The sequence below is a fragment of the Artemia franciscana genome, chromosome 17 (genome assembly GCF_032884065.1).
Source record: "Artemia franciscana chromosome 17, ASM3288406v1, whole genome shotgun sequence".
Taxonomy (NCBI): Eukaryota; Metazoa; Arthropoda; class Branchiopoda; order Anostraca; family Artemiidae; genus Artemia; species Artemia franciscana.
Genome location: NC_088879.1, coordinates 31,175,180 through 31,198,588, shown reverse-complemented (window position 1 = coordinate 31,198,588; position 23,409 = coordinate 31,175,180). Strand labels below are relative to the sequence as shown.

General features: G+C 31.0%; 1 protein-coding gene across 1 annotated transcript in view; it reads right to left on the bottom strand.

Moving 5' to 3' along the window:
- Positions 1-23,409, bottom strand: part of LOC136038142 (DNA-binding protein SMUBP-2-like) — a 544,983-nt gene that overhangs the window by 115,865 nt on the left and 405,709 nt on the right. The window lies entirely within an intron of this gene.

Below are 23,409 nucleotides of genomic sequence, written 5' to 3'. Positions count from 1 at the left end.
CAATCTTTACCATTTGCAATCATAAAATAGTCTAATATCTTCATTTTTTCAACATACTTAGCTATTACCCTCGAAAACTAAAACTTTTGACATAGGAAAAGAGCCTCTAATCACAATCTTTACCATTTGCAATCATAAAATAGTCTAATATCTTCATTTTTTCAACATACGTAGCTAATACCCTCGAAAACTAAAACTTTTGAAATAGGAAAAGAGCCTTTAATCACATTTTTTACCATGTGCAATCATAAAATAGTCTAATATCTTCATTTTTTCAACATACGTAGCTATTACCTTCGAAAAACTAAAACTTTTGACATAGGAAAAGAGCCTTTAATCACATTCTTTACCATTTAAAATGATAAAATAGTCTAATATTTTCATTTTTTCAACATACGTAGCTATTACCCTCGAAAACTAAACTTTTGAAATAAGAAAGAGCTTAATCACATGCTTTACCATGTGCAATCATAAAATTGTCTAATATCTTCATTTTTTCAACATACGTAGCTATTATCCTCGAAAACTAAAACTTTGAAATAGGAAAAGAGCCTTTAATCACATTCTTTACCATGTGCAATCATAAAATAGTCTAATATCTTCATTTTTTCAACATACATAGCTATTACCCTCGAAAACTAAAACTTTTGACATAGGAAAAGAGCCTTTAATCACATTCTTTACCATTTGCAATCATAAAATAGTCTAATATCTTCATTTTTTCAACATACGTAGCTATTACCCTCGAAAACAAAAACTTTTGAAATAGGAAAAGAGCCTTTAATCACATGCTTTACCATGTGCAATCATAAAATTGTCTAATATCTTCATTTTTTCAACATACGTAGCTATTACCCTCGAAAACTAAAACTTTTGAAATAGGAAAAGAGCCTTTAATCACATTCTTTACCATGTGCAATCATAAAATAGTCTAATATCTTCATTTTTTAAACATACGTAGTTATTACCCTCGAAAACTAAAACTTTTGAAATAGGAAAAGAGCCTTTAATCACATTCTTTACCATTTGCAATCATAAAATAGTCTAATATCTTCATTTTTTCAACATACGTAGCTATTACCCTCGAAAACTATAACTTTTGAAATAGGAAAAGAGCCTTTAATCACATTCTTTACCATGTGCAATCATAAAAATGTCTAATATCTTCATTTTTTCAACATTTAGCTATTACCCTCGAGAACTAAAACTTTTGAAATAGGAAAAGAGCCTTTAATCACATTCTTTACCATGTGCAATCATAAAATAGTCTAATATCTTCATTTTTTTAACATACGTAGCTATTACCCTCGAAAACTAAAACTTTTGAAATAGGAAAAGAGCCTTTAATCACATTCTTTACCTTGTGCAATCATAAAATTGTCTAATATCTTCATTTTTTCAACATACGTAGCTATTACCCTCGAAAACTAAAACTCTTAAAATAGGAAAAGAGCCTTTAATCACATTCTTTACCATGTGCAATCATAAAATAGTCTAATATCTTCATTTTTTCAACATACGTAGCTATTACCCTCGAAAACTAAAACTTTTGAAATAGGAAAAGAGCCTTTAGTCACATTCTTTACCATTTGCAATCATAAAATAGTCTAATATCTTCATTTTTTCAACATACGTAGCTATTACCCTCGAAAACTAAAACTTTTGAAATAGGAAAAGAGCCTTTAATCACAATCTTTACCATTTGCAATCATAAAATAGTCTAATATCTTCATTTTTTCAACATACTTAGCTATTACCCTCGAAAACTAAAACTTTTGACATAGGAAAAGAGCCTCTAATCACATTCTTTACCATTTGCAATCATAAAATAGTCTAATATCTTCATTTTTTCAACATACGTAGCTAATACCCTCGAAAACTAAAACTTTGAAATAGGAAAAGAGCCTTTAATCACATTTTTTACCATGTGCAATCATAAAATAGTCTAATATCTTCATTTTTTCAACATACGTAGCTATTACCTTCGAAAACTAAAACTTTGACATAGGAAAAGAGCCTTAATCACATTCTTTACCATTTAAAATGATAAATAGTCTAATATTTTCATTTTTTCAACATACGTAGCTATTACCCTCGAAAACTAAAACTTTGAAATAAGAAAAGAGCCTTTAATCACATGCTTTACCATGTGCAATCATAAAATTGTCTAATATCTTCATTTTTTCAACATACGTAGCTATTATCCTCGAAAACTAAAACTTTTGAAATAGGAAAAGAGCCTTTAATCACATTCTTTACCATGTACAATCATAAAATAGTCTAATATCTTCATTTTTTCAACATACATAGCTATTACCCTCAAAAACTAAAACTTTTGATATAGGAAAAGAGCCTTTAATCACATTCTTTACCATTTGCAATCATAAAATAGTCTAATATATTCATTTTTTCAACATACGTAGCTATTACCCTCGAAAACAAAAACTTTTGAAATAGGAAAAGAGCCTTTAATCACATGCTTTACCATGTGCAATCATAAAATTGTCTAATATCTTCATTTTTTCAACATACGTAGCTATTACCCTCGAAAACTAAAACTTTTGAAATAGGAAAAGAGCCTTTAATCACATTCTTTACCATGTGCAATCATAAAATAGTCTAATATCTTCATTTTTTCAACATACGTAGCTATTACCCTCGAAAACTAAAACTTTTGAAATAGGAAAAGAGCCTATAATCACATTCTTTACCATTTGCAATCATAAAATAGTCTAATATCTTCATTTTTTCAAAATACGTAGCTATTACCCTCGAAAACTAAAACTTTTGAAATAGGAAAAGAGCCTTTAATCACATTCTTTACCATGTGCAATCATAAAATAGTCTAATATCTTCATTTTTTCAACATACGTAGCTATTACCCTCGAAAACTAAAACTTTTGAAATAGGAAAAGAGCCTTTAGTCACATTCTTTACCATTTGCAATCATAAAATAGTGTAATATCTTCATTTTTTCAACATACGTAGCTATTACCCTCGAAAACTAAAACTTTTGAAATAGGAAAAGAGCCTTTAATCACATTCTTTACCATTTGCAATCATAAAATAGTCTAATATCTTCATTTTTCCAACATACGTAGCTATTACCCTCGAAAACTAAAACTTTTGACATAGGAAAAGAGCCTCTAATCACATTCTTTACCATTTGCAATCATAAAATAGTCTAATATCTTCATTTTTTCAACATACGTAGCTATTACCCTCGAAAACTAAAACTTTTGACATAGGAAAAGAGCCTTAATCACATTCTTTACCATTTACAATCATAAAATAGTCTAATATCTTCATTTTTTCAACATACGTAGCTATTACCATCGAAAACTAAAACTTTTGAAATAAGAAAAGAGCCTTTAATCACATTCTTTACCATTTGCAATCATAAAATAGTCTAATATCTTCATTTTTTCAACATACGTAGCTAATACCCTCGAAAACTAAAACTTTTGAAATAGGAAAAGAGCCTTTAATCACATTTTCTACCATGTGCAATCATAAATTAGTCTAATATCTTCATTTTTTCAACATACGTAGCTATTACCCTCGAAAACTAAAACTTTTGACATAGGAAAAGAGCCTTTAATCACATTCTTTACCATTTACAATCATAAAATAGTCTAATATCTTCATTTTTTCAACATACGTAGCTATTACCATCGAAAACTAAAACTTTTGAAATAAGAAAAGAGCCTTTAATCACATGCTTTACCATGTGCAATCATAAAATTGTCTAATATCTTCATTTTTTCAACATACGTAGCTATTACCCTCGAAAACTAAACCTTTTGACATAGGAAAAGAGCCTTTAATCACATTCTTTACCATTTGCAATCATAAAATAGTCTAATATCTTCATTTTTTCAACATACGTAGCTATTACCCTCGAAAACTAAAACTTTTGAAATAGGAAAAGAGCCTTTAATCACATTCTTTACCATGTGCAATCATAAAATAGTCTAATATCTTCATTTTTTCAACATACGTAGCTATTACCCTCGAAAACTAAAACTTTTGAAATAGGAAAAGAGCCTATAATCACATTCTTTACCATTTGCAATCATAAAATAGTCTAATATCTTCATTTTTTCAAAATACTCAGCTATTACCCTCGAAAACTAAAACTTTTGAAATAGGAAAAGAGCCTTTAATCACATTTTTTACCATGTGCAATCATAAAATAGTCTAATATCTTCATTTTTCAACATACGTAGCTATTACCCTCAAAAACTAAAACTTTTGAAATAGGAAAAGAGCCTTTAGTCACATTCTTTACCATTTGCAATCATAAAATAGTCTAATATCTTCATTTTTTCAACATACGTAAGCTATTACCCTCGAAAACTAAAACTTTTGAAACAGAAAAAGAGCCTTTAATCACATTCTTGACCATTTGCAATCATAAAATAGTCTAATATCTTCATTTTTTCAACATACGTAGCTATTACCCTCGAAAACTAAAACTTTTGACATAGGAAAAGAGCCTCTAATCACATTCTTTACCATTTGCAATCATAAAATAGTCTAATATCTTCATTTTTTCAACATACGTAGCTAATACCCTCGAAAACTAAAACTTTTGAAATAGGAAAAGAGCCTTTAATCACATTTTCTACAATGTGCAATCATAAATTAGTCTAATATCTTCATTTTTTCAACATACGTAGCTATTACCCTCGAAAACTAAAACTTTTGAAATAAGAAAAGAGCCTTTAATCACATGCTTTACCATGTGCAATCATAAAATTGTCTAATATCTTCATTTTTTCAACATACGTAGCTATTATCCTCGAAAACTAAAACTTTTGAAATAGGAAAAGAGCCTTTAATCACATTCTTTACCATGTGCAATCATAAAATAGTCTAATATCTTCATTTTTTCAACATGTGTAGCCATTACCCTCGAAAACTAAAACTTTTGACATAGGAAAAGAGCCTTTAATCACATTCTTTACCATTTGCAATCATAAAATAGTCTAATATCTTCATTTTTTCAACATACGTAGCTATTACCCTCGAAAAAAAAAAACTTTTGAAATAGGAAAAGAGCCTATAATCACATTCTTTACCATTTGCAATCATAAAATAGTCTAATATCTTCATTTTTTCAACATACGTAGCTATTACCCTCGAAAACTAAAACTTTGAAATAGGAAAAGAGCCTTTAATCACAATCTTTACCATTTGCAATCATAAAATAGTCTAATATCTTCATTTTTTCAACATACTTAGCTATTACCCTCGAAAACTAAAACTTTTGACATAGGAAAAGAGCCTCTAATCACATTTTTTACCATGTGCAATCATAAAATAGTCTAATATCTTCATTTTTTCAACATACGTAGCTATTATCTTCGAAAACTAAAACTTTTGACATAGGAAAAGAGCCTTTAATCACATTCTTTACCATTTAAAATGATAAAATAGTCTAATATTTTCATTTTTTCAACATACGTAGCTATTACCCTCGAAAACTAAAACTTTTGAAATAAGAAAAGAGCCTTTAATCACATGCTTTACCATGTGCAATCATAAAATTGTCTAATATCTTCATTTTTTCAACATACGTAGCTATTATCCTCGAAAACTAAAACTTTTGAAATAGGAAAAGAGCCTTTAATCACATTCTTTACCATGTGCAATCATAAAATAGTCTAGTATCTTCATTTTTTCAACATACATAGCTATTACCCTCGAAAACTAAAACTTTTGACATAGGAAAAGAGCCTTTAATCACATTCTTTACCATTTGCAATCATAAAATAGTCTAATATCTTCATTTTTTCAACATACGTAGCTATTACCATCGAAAACTAAAACTTTTGAAATAAGAAAAGAGCCTTTAATCACATGCTTTACCATGTGCAATCATAAAATTGTCTAATATCTTCATTTTTTCAACATACGTAGCTATTACCCTCGAAAACTAAAACTTTTGACATAGGAAAAGAGCCTTTAATCACATTCTTTACCATTTGCAATCATAAAATAGTCTAATATCTTCATTTTTTCAACATACGTAGCTATTACCCTCGAAAACTAAAACTTTTGAAATAGGAAAAGAGCCTTTAATCACATTCTTTACCATGTGCAATCATAAAATAGTCTAATATCTTCATTTTTTCAACATACGTAGCTATTACCCTCGAAAACTAAAACTTTTGAAATAGGAAAAGAGCCTATAATCACATTCTTTACCATTTGCAATCATAAAATAGTCTAATATCTTCATTTTTTCAAATACGTAGCTATTACCCTCGAAAACTAAACTTTTGAAATAGGAAAAGAGCCTTTAATCACATTCTTTACCATGTGCAATCATAAAATAGTCTAATATCTTCATTTTTTCAACATACGTAGCTATTACCCTCGAAAACTAAAACTTTTGAAATAGGAAAAGAGCCTTTAGTCACATTCTTTACCATTTGCAATCATAAAATAGTCTAATATCTTCATTTTTTCAACATACGTAGCTATTACCCTCGGAAAATAAAACTTTTGAAATAGAAAAAGAGCCTTTAATCACATTCTTTACCATTTGCAATCATAAAATAGTCTAATATCTTCATTTTTTCAACATACGTAGCTATTACCCTCGAAAACTAAAACTTTTGACATAGGAAAAGAGCCTCTAATCACATTCTTTACCATTTGCAATCATAAAATAGTCTAATATCTTCATTTTTTCAACATACGTAGCTAATACCCTCGAAAACTAAAACTTTTGAAATAGGAAAAGAGCCTTTAATCACATTTTCTACAATGTGCAATCATAAATTAGTCTAATATCTTCATTTTTTCAACATACGTAGCTATTACCCTCGAAAACTAAAACTTTTGAAATAAGAAAAGAGCCTTTAATCACATGCTTTACCATGTGCAATCATAAAATTGTCTAATATCTTCATTTTTTCAACATACGTAGCTATTATCCTCGAAAACTAAACTTTTGAAATAGGAAAAGAGCCTTTAATCACATTCTTTGCCATGTGCAATCATAAAATAGTCTAATATCTTCATTTTTTCAACATGTGTAGCTATTACCCTCGAAAACTAAAACTTTTGACATAGGAAAAGAGCCTTTAATCACATTCTTTACCATTTGCAATCATAAAATAGTCTAATATCTTCATTTTTTCAACATTACTCAGCTATTACCCTCGAAACAAAAACTTTTGAAATAGGAAAAGAGCCTTTAATCACATGCTTTACCATGTGCAATCATAAAATTGTCTAATATCTTCATTTTTTCAACATACGTAGCTATTACCCTCGAAAACTAAAACTCTTGAAATAGGAAAAGAGCCTTTAATCACATTCTTTACCATGTGCAATCATAAAATAGTCTAATATCTTCATTTTTTCAACATACGTAGCTATTACCCTCGAAAACTAAAACTTTTGAAATAGGAAAAGAGCCTATAATCACATTCTTTACCATTTGCAATCATAAAATAGTCTAATATCTTCATTTTTCAACATACGTAGCTATTACCCTCGAAAACTAAAACTTTTGAAATAGGAAAAGAGCCTTTAATCACAATCTTTACCATTTGCAATCATAAAATAGTCTAATATCTTCATTTTTTCAACATACTTAGCTATTACCCTCGAAAACTAAAACTTTTGACATAGGAAAAGAGCCTCTAATCACATTCTTTACCATTTGCAATCATAAAATAGTCTAATATCTTCATTTTTTCAACATACGTAGCTAATACCCTCGAAAACTAAAACTTTTGAAATAGGAAAAGAGCCTTTAATCACATTTTTTACCATGTGCAATCATAAAATAGTCTAATATCTTCATTTTTTCAACATACGTAGCTATTATCTTCGAAAACTAAAACTTTTGACATAGGAAAAGAGCCTTTAATCACATTCTTTACCATTTAAAATGATAAAATAGTCTAATATTTTCATTTTTTCAACATACGTAGCTATTACCCTCGAAAACTAAAACTTTTGAAATAAGAAAAGAGCCTTTAATCACATGCTTTACCATGTGCAATCATAAAATTGTCTAATATCTTCATTTTTTCAACATACGTAGCTATTATCCTCGAAAACTAAAACTTTTGAAATAGGAAAAGAGCCTTTAATCACATTCTTTACCATGTGCAATCATAAAATAGTCTAGTATCTTCATTTTTTCAACATACATAGCTATTACCCTCGAAAACTAAAACTTTTGACATAGGAAAAGAGCCTTTAATCACATTCTTTACCATTTGCAATCATAAAATAGTCTAATATCTTCATTTTTTCAACATACGTAGCTATTACCCTCGAAAACAAAAACTTTTGAAATAGGAAAAGAGCCTTTAATCACATGCTTTACCATGTGCAATCATAAAATTGTCTAATATCTTCATTTTTTCAACATACGTAGCTATTACCCTCGAAAACTAAAACTTTTGAAATAGGAAAAGAGCCTTTAATCACATTCTTTACCATGTGCAATCATAAAATAGTCTAATATCTTCATTTTTTCAACATACGTAGCTATTACCCTCGAAAACTAAAACTTTTGAAATAGGAAAAGAGCCTTTAATCACATTCTTTACCATGTGCAATAATAAAATAGTCTAATATCTTCATTTTTTCAACATACGTAGCTATTACCCTCGAAAACTAAAACTTTTGAAATAGGAAAAGAGCCTATAATCACATTCTTTACCATTTGCAATCACAAAATAGTCTAATATCTTCATTTTTTCAAAATACGTAGCTATTACCCTCGAAAACTAAAACTTTTGAAATAGGAAAAGAGCCTTTAATCACATTCTTTACCATGTGCAATCATAAAATAGTCTAATATCTTCATTTTTTTCAACATACGTAGCTATTACCCTCGAAAATTAAAACTTTTGAAATAGGAAAAGAGCCTTTAGTCACATTCTTTACCATTTGCAATCATAAAATAGTCTAATATCTTCATTTTTTCAACATACGTAGCTATTACCCTCGAAAACTAAAACTTTTGAAATAGGAAAAGAGCCTTTAATCACATTTTCTACCATGTGCAATCATAAATTAGTCTAATATCTTCATTTTTTCAACATACGTAGCTATTACCCTCGAAAACTAAAACTTTTGACATAGGAAAAGAGCCTTTAATCACATTCTTTACCATTTACAATCATAAAATAGTCTAATATCTTCATTTTTTCAACATACGTAGCTATTACCATCGAAAACTAAAACTTTTGAAATAAGAAAAGAGCCTTTAATCACATTCTTTACCATTTGCAATCATAAAATAGTCTAATATCTTCATTTTTTCAACATACGTAGCTATTACCCTCGAAAACTAAAACTTTTGAAATAGGAAAAGAGCCTTTAATCACATTCTTTACCATGTGCAATCATAAAATAGTCTAATATCTTCATTTTTTCAGCATACGTAGCTATTATCCTCGAAAACTAAAACTTTTGAAATAGGAAAAGAGCCTTTAATCACATTCTTTACCATGTGCAATCATAAAATAGTCTAATATCTTCATTTTTTCAACATACGTAGCTATTACCCTCGAAAACTAAAACTTTTGAAATAGGAAAAGAGCCTTTAATCACATTCTTTACCATTTGTAATGATAAAATAGTCTAATATCTTCATTTTTTCAACATATGTAGCTATTACCCTCGAAAACTAAAACTTTTGAAATAGGAAAAGAGCCTTTAATCACATTCTTAAACCATGTGCAATCATAAAATAGTCTAATATCTTCATTTTTTCAACATACGTAGCTATTACCGTCGAAAACTTAAACTTTTGAAAAAGGAAAAGAGCCTTTAATCACATTCTTTACCATTTGCAATCATAAAATAGTCTAATATCTTCATTTTTTCAACATACGTAGCTATTACCCTCGAAAAAAAAACTTTTGAAATAGGAAAAGAGCCTTTAATCACATGCTTTACCATGTGCAATCATAAAATTGTCTAACATCTTCATTTTTTCAACATACGTAGCTATTACCCTCGAAAACTAAAACTTTTGAAATAGGAAAAGAGCCTTTAATCACATTCTTTACCATGTGCAATCATAAAATAGTCTAATATCTTCATTTTTTCAACATACGTAGCTATTACCCTCGAAAACTAAAACTTTTGATATAAGAAAAGAGCCTTTAATCACATTCTTTACCATTTGCAATCATAAAATAGTCTAATATCTTCATTTTTTCAACATCCGTAGCTATTACCCTCGAAAACTAAAACTTTTGAAATAGGAAAAGAGCCTCTAATCACATTCTTTACCATGTGCAATCATAAAATAGTCTAATATCTTCATTTTTTCAGCATAATTAGCTATTATCCTCGAAAACTAAAACTTTTGAAATAGGAAAAGAGCCTTTAATCACATTCTTTACCATGTGCAATCATAAAAAAGTCTAATATCTTCATTTTTTCATCATACGTAGCTATTACCCTCGAAAACTAAAACTTTTGAATAGGAAAAGAGCCTTTAATCACATTCTTTACCATTTGTAATCATAAAATAGTCTAATATCTTCATTTTTTCAACATACTTAGCTATTACCCTCGAAAACTAAAACTTTTGAAATAGGAAAAGAGCCTTTAATCACATTCTTTACCATGTGCAATCATAAAATAGTCTAATATCTTCATTTTTTCCACAGACGTAGCTATTACCTTCGAAAACTAAAACTTTTGAAATAGGAAAAGAGCCTTTAATCACATTCTTTACCATTTGCAATCATAAAATAGTCTAATATCTTCATTTTTTCAACATACGTACCTATTACCCTCGAAAACTAAAACTTTTGAAATAGGAAAAGAGTCTTTAATCACATTCTTTACCATGTGCAATCATAAAATAGTCTAATATCCTCATTTTTTTCAACATACGTAGCTATTACCGTCGAAAACTAAAACTTTTGAAATAGGAAAAGAGCCTTTAATCACATGCTTTACCATGTGCAATCATAAAATTGTCTAACATCTTCATTTTTTCAACATACGTAGCTATTACCCTCGAAAACTAAAACTTTTGAAATAGGAAAAGAGCCTTTAATCACATTCTTTACCATGCGCAATCATAAAATAGTCAAATATCTTCATTTTTTCAACATACGTAGCTATTACCCTCGAAAACTTAAACTTTTGAAAAAGGAAAAGAGCCTTTAATCACATTCTTTACCATTTGCAATCATGAAATAGTCTAATATCTTCATTTTTTCAACATACGTAGCTATTACCCTCGAAAACTAAAACTTTTGAAATAGGAAAAGAGCCTTTAATCACATTCTTTACCATTTGCAATCATAAAATAGTCTAATATCATCATTTTTTCAACATACGTAGATATTACCCTCGAAAACTGAAACTTTTTAAATAGGAAAAGAGCCTTTAATCACATTCTTTACCATTTGCAATCATAAAATAGTCTAATATCTTCATTTTTTCAACATACGTAGCTATTACCCTCGAAAACAAAAACTTTTGAAATAGGAAAAGAGTCTTTAATCACATTCTTTACCATGTGCAATCATAAAATAGTCTAATATCCTCATTTTTTTCAACATACGTAGCTATTACCGTCGAAAACTAAAACTTTTGAAATAGGAAAAGAGCCTTTATTCACATGCTTTACCATGTGCAATCATAAAATTGTCTAACATCTTCATTTTTTCAACATACGTAGCTATTACCCTCGAAAACTAAAACTTTTGAAATAGGAAAAGAGCCTTTAATCACATTCTTTACCATGCGCAATCATAAAATAGTCTAATATCTTCATTTTTTCAACATACTTAGCTATTACCCTCGAAAACTTAAACTTTTGAAAAAGGAAAAGAGCCTTTAATCACATTCTTTACCATTTGCAATCATGAAATAGTCTAATATCTTCATTTTTTCAACATACGTACCTATTACCCTCGAAAACTAAAACTTTTGAAATAGGAAAAGAGCCTTTAATCACATTCTTTACCATTTGCAATCATAAAATAGTCTAATATCATCATTTTTTCAACATACGTAGATATTACCCTCGAAAACTAAAACTTTTTAAATAGGAAAAGAGCCTTTAATCACATTCTTTACCATGTGAAATTATAAAATAGTCTAATATCTTCATTTTTTCAACATACGTAGCTATTACCCTCGAAAACTAAAACTTTTGACATAGGAAAAGAGCCTTTAATCACATTCTTTACCATTTGCAATCATAAAATAGTCTAATATCTTCATTTTTTCAACAAACGTAGCTATTACCCTCGAAAACTAAAACTTTTGAAATAGGAAAAGAGCCTTTAATCACATTCTTTACCATGTGCAATCATAAAATAGTCTAATATCTTCATTTTTTCAGCATACGTAGCTATTACCCTCGAAAACTAAAACTTTTGAAATAGGAAAAGAGCCTTTAATCACATTCTTTACCATGTGCAATCATAAAATAGTCTAATATCTTCATTTTTTCAACATACGTAGCTATTACCCTCGAAAACTAAAACTTTTGAAAAAGGAAAAGAGCCTTTAATCATATGATTTACCATTTGCAATCATAAAATAGTCTAATATCTTCATTTTTTCAAGATACATAGCTATTACCCTCGAAAACTAAAACTTTTGAAATAGGAAAAGAGCCTTTAATCACATTCTTTACCATGTGCAATCATAAAATAGTCTAATATCTTCATTTTTTCAACATACGTAGCTATATCCCTCGAAAACTAAAACTTTTGAAATAGGAAAAGAGCCTTTAATCACATTCTTTACCATTTGCAATCATAAAATAGTCTAATATCTTCATTTTTTCAACATACGTAGCTATTACCCTCAAAAACTAAAACTTTTGAAATAGGAAAAGAGCCTTTAATCACATTCTTTACCATGTGCAATCATAAAATAGTCTAATATCTTCATTTTTTCAGCATACGTAGCTATTACCCTCGAAAACTAAAACTTTTGAAATAGGAAAAGAGCCTTTAATCACATTCTTTACCATGTGCAATCATAAAATAGTCTAATATCTTCATTTTTTCAGCATAATTAGCTATTATCCTCGAAAACTAAAACTTTTGAAATAGGAAAAGAGCCTTTAATCACATTCTTTACCATGTGCAATCATAAAATAGTCTAATATCTTCATTTTTTCATCATACGTAGCTATTACCCTCGAAAACTAAAACTTTTGAAATAGGAAAAGAGCCTTTAATCACATTCTTTACCATTTGTAATCATAAAATAGTCTAATATCTTCATTTTTTCAACATACTTAGCTATTACCCTCGAAAACTAAAACTTTTGAAATAGGAAAAGAGCCTTTAATCACATTCTTTACCATGTGCAATCATAAAATAGTCTAATATCTTCATTTTTTCCACAGACGTAGCTATTACCTTCGAAAACTAAAACTTTTGAAATAGGAAAAGAGCCTTTAATCACATTCTTTACCATTTGCAATCATAAAATAGTCTAATATCTTCATTTTTTCAACATACGTACCTATTACCCTCGAAAACTAAAACTTTTGAAATAGGAAAAGAGTCTTTAATCACATTCTTTACCATGTGCAATCATAAAATAGTCTAATATCCTCATTTTTTTCAACATACGTAGCTCTTACCGTCGAAAACTAAAACTTTTGAAATAGGAAAAGAGCCTTTAATCACATGCTTTACCATGTGCAATCATAAAATTGTCTAACATCTTCATTTTTTTAACATACGTAGCTATTACCCTCGAAAACTAAAACTTTTGAAATAGGAAAAGAGCCTTTAATCACATTCTTTACCATGCGCAATCATAAAATAGTCAAATATCTTCATTTTTTCAACATACGTAGCTATTACCCTCGAAAACTAAAACTTTTGAAATAGGAAAAGAGCCTTTAATCACATTCTTTACCATTTGCAATCATAAAATAGTCTAATATCATCATTTTTTCAACATACGTAGATATTACCCTCGAAAACTGAAACTTTTTAAATAGAAAAAGAGCCTTTAATCACATTCTTTACCATTTGCATTCATAAAATAGTCTAATATCCTCATTTTTTTCAACATACGTAGCTATTACCGTCGAAAACTAAAACTTTTGAAATAGGAAAAGAGCCTTTAATCACATGCTTTACCATGTGCAATCATAAAATTGTCTAACATCTTCATTTTTTCAACATACGTAGCTATTACCCTCGAAAACTAAAACTTTTGAAATAGGAAAAGAGCCTTTAATCACATTCTTTACCATGCGCAATCATAAAATAGTCTAATATCTTCATTTTTTCAACATACTTAGCTATTACCCTCGAAAACTTAAACTTTTGAAAAAGGAAAAGAGCCTTTAATCACATTCTTTACCATTTGCAATCATGAAATAGTCTAATATCTTCATTTTTTCAACATACGTACCTATTACCCTCGAAAACTAAAACTTTTGAAATAGGAAAAGAGCCTTTAATCACATTCTTTACCATTTGCAATCATAAAATAGTCTAATATCATCATTTTTTCAACATACGTAGATATTACCCTCGAAAACTAAAACTTTTTAAATAGGAAAAGAGCCTTTAATCACATTCTTTACCATGTGAAATCATAAAATAGTCTAATATCTTCATTTTTTCAACAAACGTAGCTATTACCCTCGAAAACTAAAACTTTTGACATAGGAAAAGAGCCTTTAATCACATTCTTTACCATTTGCAATCATAAAATAGTCTAATATCTTCATTTTTTCAACATACGTAGCTATTACCCTCGAAAACTAAAACTTTTGAAATAGGAAAAGAGCCTTTAATCACATTCTTTACCATGTGCAATCATAAAATAGTCTAATATCTTCATTTTTTCAGCATACGTAGCTATTACCCTCGAAAACTAAAACTTTTGAAATAGGAAAAGAGCCTTTAATCACATTCTTTACCATGTGCAATCATAAAATAGTCTAATATCTTCATTTTTTCAACATACGTAGCTATTACCCTCGAAAACTAAAACTTTTGAAAAAGGAAAAGAGCCTTTAATCATATGCTTTACCATTTGCAATCATAAAATAGTCTAATATCTTCATTTTTTCAACTTACATAGCTATTACCCTCGAAAACTAAAACTTTTGAAATAGGAAAAGAGCCTTTAATCACATTCTTTACCATGTGCAATCATAAAATAGTCTAATATCTTCATTTTTTCAACATACGTAGCTATATCCCTCGAAAACTAAAACTTTTGAAATAGGAAAAGAGCCTTTAATCACATTCTTTACCATTTGCAATCATAAAATAGTCTAATATCTTCATTTTTTCAACATACGTAGCTATTACCCTCAAAAACTAAAACTTTTGAAATAGGAAAAGAGCCTTTAATCACATTCTTTACCATGTGCAATCATAAAATAGTCTAATATCTTCATTTTTTCAGCATACGTAGCTATTACCCTCGAAAACTAAAACTTTTGAAATAGGAAAAGAGCCTTTAATCACATTCTTTACCATGTGCAATCATAAAATAGTCTAATATCTTCATTTTTTCAACATACGTAGCTATTACCCTCGAAAACTAAAACTTTTGAAATAGGAAAAGAGCCTTTAATCACATTCTTTACCATTTGCAATCATAAAATAGTCTAATATCTTCATTTTTTCAACATACGTAGCTGTAACCCTCGAAAACTAAAACTTTTGAAATAGGAAAAGAGCCTTTAATCACATGCTTTACCATGTGCAATCATAAAATTGTCTAATATCTTCATTTTTTCAACATTTGTAGCTATTACCCTAGAAAACTAAAACTTTGAAATAGGAAAAGAGCCTTTAATCACATTCTTTACCATGTGCAATCATAAAATAGTCTAATATCTTCATTTTTTCTACATACGTAGCTTTTACCCTCGAAAACTAAAACTTTTGAAATAGGAAAAGAGCCTTTAATCACATTCTTTACCATTTGCAATCATAAAATAGTCTAATATCTTAATTTTTTCAACATACGTAGCTATTACCCTGGAATGAGCCCTAGGATATATGAAAAGTAAAGAGAAAAGAATAAAACTCATAATCTTTAAATGCAGATGCATCTAAGCATTTTATTTAAAGCCAGGTCATAACACTTGGAATAATTACAGCATAAGTAAAGCAACTATATCACACCTCTGGTTGAGTAACACCTCTGGTTGGTATAAGACCAAGTTGACGGGAAAGTAATTACTCATACTTTTTAGTCTTGGCCTGTTATCTCTGTGCAGTTCCATCATAGTGCAGCTCTTCTATAATTACCACTGATTTCGTATTTTCAAATAATTTTTCCTAACTCTGGTCTTACCCTCCTATGATAACTCAACCAATTAAGATATTTGCGACTACGACATAAGTAAAGCAACTATATCAGAAATAAGTAAGTTAATGCAGCACAATGATGAAAAGCACTCCATTCAAAGGAGCCAGGACATTACATATTTCTTCTTTTGAAGAGGGAAGTCACGAGTTAAGTCTTGATGGTGGTTTAATCTGTCTGCTACCTCTGGTTGTAATTTCCCTGTATCAATAATTGCTGTTGTCTCTTTTCTAGAATATGTAATCCTGTGAGGCTGAAAATTATTGTTATTGGGATTTTGGTTGCAATATTTTCTTTGACTGGAGGTGATGGGGAATTATTTGTATGGCTTTTATAGTTTGATGGATTCTTATCCACTTCCTTCTGATGCAATTTTTTTTTTTGGGGGGGGGAGAAGGGGGACATTAATATTGTCTTCTGCAGAGTGTCTCAATTCTTTTTGGTTCTACCTCTGCTGTTTGTCATTTGGAGTCTCAACTATGCAATTTGTCAGTGATGCTGGCTTTCTGCCAAGTACCATCTGTTTCAGGAATTCTAATAGACTGCCCTGTTCGTATAATTTTTTGTAGCTTAGTTTTAAGATTATAGTAGATTTCTGTCGTTCTTGTGCTTCTGTTCTTGCATCTATAAATACAGGTTGTGATACTATTCTATGCTTTAGATGTTCAGTAGTACAATGTAGGATAAATCTCAAGTTCTTGTTCATATGAGCAATACTGGAGATGCAATGACATCAAACAGGATTTCTCTGTGTTCTAGAAGTGCAAGGTATTTATCGTTTGTAAATTTTTGTGTGTCCCTATTATAGTTTTGGAATATTGACTTGCCTTTTCTAAAAGGGTGTTAGACAGGGGGCAGTGTGGGGTCAAAATTCAGCTATCTATGCCCCATTTTTTTAATAAAACTTTTCAATACATCTCAATGGAACTGTAGGCAATTGTCTGAGGTGATGGTTGAAGGAATTCCATGGGTGGAAAAACTTCCTTCAGACATTCAGGTACTTTAGTTGAATAGGCATTGGTCTCATGTAGATCAATCGCAACATAACTACTGAAATAGTCTACAGTGACCATAAGATATATACTATCAAGTTGGAAGAGATCAGCTCCAATATGCTCCTAAGGGTGGGCAGTTCATGCTGGAGGAAGAATTTTTTTCGGTTTAGACTTCTGTGATAGGTTACAAACTTCACAGTTTCTGATGAATAGCTAAATGGATTTGTTCATCCAAGCCAAAACAATTAGTGAATGAACTTTTTTTTGAGATGGACAGCATAAAGATATTATGAAGTGCAATTTAAATTTTTTTTCTGGGTCTGACAGGGCAATCCTTTTTCATTTGACAACCTCAACCATAGTTAACTAGTTTCTGACTGGGCAGAATTCTACTGTTAATGATGGATTTTCACTCTGCATTGCTAGACAGCTTTTTTCTATAAATTAGTATGCTGTTTTGAGCTCATTATCTAAGCACATTTTATCCTTTAGTTTTAGATATCTGTCAGTACGGATGCGAATGAACCTCATCAAAGTCAGCACACAGCAATCAATGTCTTCTCGCATCTTGTGGTTTTCATTGTTTATCTGAACATAAAAGAGAGTATTAAGCATATCTTTCCTGGGCGAAATCGGATGTTATAGTTACAAGGTCGTTTTGTAGGAGCATTCTCTGTAATAATAGAGATCGTTTTCTGGTAAGAAAATTTAGAAATATTTGCTGAGGGATGATCAGGAGTAAACAGACATATAGATATTGATGAAAATACCTTCAACCAAAAAGAATAGCATACAAATACTTTTCATTTTGCAAATATTTTTACTTCTTTGCTGTTTAAGAGCTTAGATGGAAAAAATGTAAGATTTATTATACGCACAGTTTATTTAATACTAGCTGTTGGGGTGGTGCTTCACGCCACCCCAACATCTAGTTGGTGGGGGCGCTTTGCGCCCCCCCCCAAGCCCCCCCGCGCACGTAAGTCGTTACGCGCCATATTAGTTACGCGCCATTGTAGTTGTGTCCCTATGTCCCACCTGTGAATATAGATAGATATATAAATATACATATATGTTTTAACTACGTAAAACTTGCGAATATATAACCTTCTTCGCTGTCCCATTGTCTGTGCATATTAAAGCTGTTCTCCTACAAAAGAATTCTATATTGTACATATAATCCTATCTATATATATAAAAATAAGTTGTCTGTGTGTGTGTGGGTCTGTCGGGTGACGTCATGTTTGTGTGTTGACTGACGTCATGTTTTCGACTGACGAAGTTACAGACCGGGACATCGGGACACAAATGACGACCGGGACATCGGGACACAAACGACAACCGGGACACCGGCACATAGGGAATATAAATGACGACCGGGACACTCAAAGAGAAAGCGACCGGGACACAGGGAATGATCTATTAGCAATCACCATCAACAAAGCACCGGGACACAAATTACGACTGGGACATAGGGAGTATAAATGACGACCAGGACATAAGTAATAAAAAAACTAAAAAAACTAAAAAAAAGGTAAAAACTACAAAAAAAACTAAAAAGAAAAAAAAACTAAAAACTAATAAAAAAAACTAAGAAAGCTAAAAAACTAAAAAAACTAAATAAGAAAAAAAAAAGGAAAAAAAAATTAAAAATAAAGGAGAAAAACAAAACTAAAAAAAAAAAAAAAAAAAGAAAAAACTAAAAAAAAACTAAAAAGAAAAAAAGAGGAAAAATACGAAAATTTATTTCATCATATACCATTTCAAAAACGAATGTATATAGGCTACAGACCCGGACACCGGGATACAAATGACGACCGGGACACAGGGAATATAAATGACGACCGGGACACAGGGACACAACTACAACGAGGACGCCGGGGGGGTGCAGGGGGATATATAAATGACGACGGGGACACAGGGAATGTTTGATTAGCAATTACCATCAACAAAGCTCTAGGGCAATCATAAAGAATCATGAGGTATAACTAAAAAACTAAAAAAAGTTAAAAACTAAAACCTAAAAAAAAGACCAATTCAAAAACGAATGTATATACAGACCAGGACACCGGGACACAAATGACGACCGGGACACAAGGAATATAAATGACGCCCCGGACCCTCAAAGAGAAATCACAGACTGGGACACCGGGACACAAATGACGACCAGGACACAGGAAATATAAATGACGACCGGGACACAGGGACACAACTACAACGGGGACGCCTGGGGGCATAGGGGGATATATAAGTAACGACGGCGACACGGGGAATCGTCGATTAGCAATACCATCAACAAAGCTCAAGGGCAATCATTAGAATCATGAGGTATAGATCTGAATACTAAATCTGAATACTCTGAATACTAGATCTGGAAACGGATTGTTTTCCCATGGACTATTATATTTAGCATGTTCAAGAGTCGATAAACCTGACAATCTATTTATATGCACAGACAATGGGACAGCGAAGAATGTTGTATATTCGCAAGTTTTACGTAGTTAAAACACACACATATATATATATATATATATATATATATATATATATATATATATATATATATATATATATATATATATATATATATATATATATATATATATATATATATATATATTCACATATGGGACATAGGGACACAACTACAATGGCGCGTAACTAATATAACGCGTAACGACTTACGTGCGCGGGGGGGCTTGGGGGCGGGCGCAAAGCGTCCCCTCCAACTAGGTGTTGGGGTGGCGGAAGCGCCACCCCAACAGCTAGTATTAAATAAACTGTGCGTATAATAATTCTTACATTTTTTCCATCTAAGCTCTTAAACAGCAAAGAAGTAAAAATATTTACAAAATGAAAAGTAATTGTATGCTATTCTTTTTGGTTGAAGGTATTTTCATCAATATTTATATGTCTGTTTACTCCTGATCATCCCTCAGCAAATATTTCTAAATTTTCTTACCAGAAAACGATCTCTATTATTACAGAGAATGCTCCTACAAAACGACCTTGTAACTATAACATCCGATTTCGCCCAGGAAAGATATGCCTAATACTCTCTCTTATGTTTAGATAAACAATGAAAACCACAAGATGCAAGAAGACATTTATTGCTGTATGCTCACTTTGATGAGGTTCATCCGCATCAGTACTGACAGATATCTAAAACTAAAGGATAAAATATGCTTAGATAATGAGCTCAAATCAGCATACTAATTTATAGAAAAAAGCTGTCTAGCAATGCAGAGTGAAAATCCATCATTAACAGTAGAATTCTGCCCAGTCAGAAACTAGTTAACTATGGTTGAGGTTGTCAAATGAAAAAGGATTGCCCTGTCAGACCCAGAAAAAAAAATTTAAATTGCACTTCATAAGATATTTATGCTGTCCATCTCAACAAAAAGTTCATTCACTAATTGTTTTGGCTTGGATGAACAAATCCATTGAGCTATTCATCAGAAACTGTGAAGTTTTTAACCTATCACAGAAGTCTAAACCGAAAAAAATTCTTCCTCCAGCATGAAATGGTCACTCTTAGGAGCATGTTGGAGTTGATCTCTTCCAACTTGATAGTAAATATCTTATGGTCACTGTAGACTATTTCAGTAGTTATGTTGCGATTGATCTACATGAGACCAATGCCTATTCAACTAAAGTACCTGAATGTCTGAAGGAAGTTTTTCCAGACATGGAATTCCTTCAACCATCACCTCAGACAATTGCCTACAGTTCCATTGAGATGTATTGAAAAGTTTTATTTAAAAAATGGGGCATAGATAGCTGAATTTCGACCCCACACTGCCCCCTGTCTAATACCCTTTTAGAAAAGGCAAGTCAATATTCCAAAACTATAATAGGGACACACAAAAATTCAAAAACGATAAATACCTTGCACTTCTAGAACACAGAGAAATCCTGTTTGATGTCATTGCATCTCCAGTATTGCTCATATGAACAATAACTTAAGATTTATCCTACATTATACTACTGAACATCTAAAGCATAGAAAAGTATCACAACCTGTATTTATAGATGCAAGAACAGAAGCACAAGAACGACAGAAATCTACTATTATCTTGAAACTAAGCTACAAAAAATTATACCAACAGGGCAGTCTATTAGAATTCCTGAAACAGATGGTACTTGGCAGAAAGCCAGCATCACTGACAAATTGCATAGTTGAGACTCCAAATGACAAACAGCAGAGGTAGAAACAAAAAGAATTGAGACTCTCTGCAGAAGACAATATTAATGTCCCCCTTCTCCCCCCCCAAAAAAAAGTTGCATCAGAAGGAAGTAGATAAGAATCCATCAAACTATAAAAACCATACAAATAATTCCCCATCACCTCCAGTCAAAGAAAATATTGCAACCAAAATCCCAATAACAATAATTCTCAGCCTCACAGGATTACAGATTCTAGAAAAGAGACAACAGCAATTATTAATACAGGGAAATTACAACCAGAGGTAGCCGACAGATTAAACCACCATCAAGACTTAACTCGTGACTTCCCTTTTCAAAAGAAGAAATATGTAATGTCCTGGCTCCTTTGAATGGAGTGCTTTTCATCATTGTGCTGCATTAACTTACTTATTTGTGATATAGTTGCTTTACTTATGTCGTAGTCGCAAATGTCTTAATTGGTTGAGTTATCATAGGAGGGTAAGACCAGAGTTAGGAAAAATAATTTGAAAATACGAAATCAGTGGTAATTATAGAAGAGCTGCACTATGATGGAACTGCACAGAGATAACAGGCCAAGACTAAAAAGTATGAGTAATTACTTTCCCGTGAACTTGGTCTTATACCAACCAGAGGTGTTACTCAAACAGATGTGTGATATAGTTGCTTTACTTATGCTGTAATTATTTGAAGTGTTGTGACCTGGCTTTAAATAAAATGCTTAGATGCATCTGCATTTAAAGATTATCAGTTTTATTCTTTTCTCTTTATTTTTCATATATCCTAGGGCTCATTCCAGGACCATCAGGAGGGATGGGGCAGTGTACATCGTCAGAAAAGAAGCCATGACATTTAGAAAGAACGTTAAATAAGGAATCTAATGGCACTATATTTATTTGTTTTTATTTAACATATTTCCTTTAGAAATGGTCAACCACTGAAGTAATAATAAAGAATAACCCTTGGAAGAATATAGATCCTTAATTAGGTTGCATTAGAGGGTTTCAGCCTAGGATTTCTTCTCTCCAGAAGGAAACATGCTAAAAATAAAGCAATTCTTACTCATAATATGCTCAGAAGTTTTTACTCAAACAGATCCTCTAGGTATACTACAGTAATTCACTTTTTTTTATAAATAAAAGAATTTTTACAATGGGCAAGTCCACATGAAGTTAACAAATTAAATATGTTTTACAACCCTGACCTAGTCTTCATTACCTGACACGTGAGCGGCAACACGTGAAATAGGCAATAGCCCCCAGCAGCTTTGGAAGATAGTATCGAAGCTAACACCGTAACAACGAAACATGTGAAACTCGTTGGAATAAAGTTTCAAATTTACGTTGCATTTATGGGTATCAGTTTAGTAATTTTTTTTAGTTTAGCTAAAAAATTTTACTTCAACTTACTCTATAGGCAGAGACTATTGTCATTCACTTTTCTTATATATAAGATAACTTTTACAATGGGTAACAAATTAACCAACACAATGAAAATATTCTTACGACCTTGAACTCATTTGTCATTTTAAGGTCAAACAGCAACACGTACAGAGATAAAAAGTTGCCCCCAACAGCTATGGAAGAGTTTCAATGCTAATACTAGATTCGTCTTTGCAAATCTAACACGGTCAATATCGCTGCCTGAAAAAAAAAACATTTTTTCTCACTTTTTTCTGATGATCCACCTCTGTATGAAGCTACGAATAAAGATGCTATCCACCACCATATGTCAAAACTTAACCATCAGAGGAGCTTTGTCTTTGTTATACTTTCAGCTTTCCAGACCCAAATTCGACTAACGAAACTGAGTAAAGCCCCAGGATATGATGGATTACAAACTGAGCACCTCCTATCTGCTACCACACTTCTTACACAATACTTGTCAGTATTACTTCGGGCTTGTATTTCTC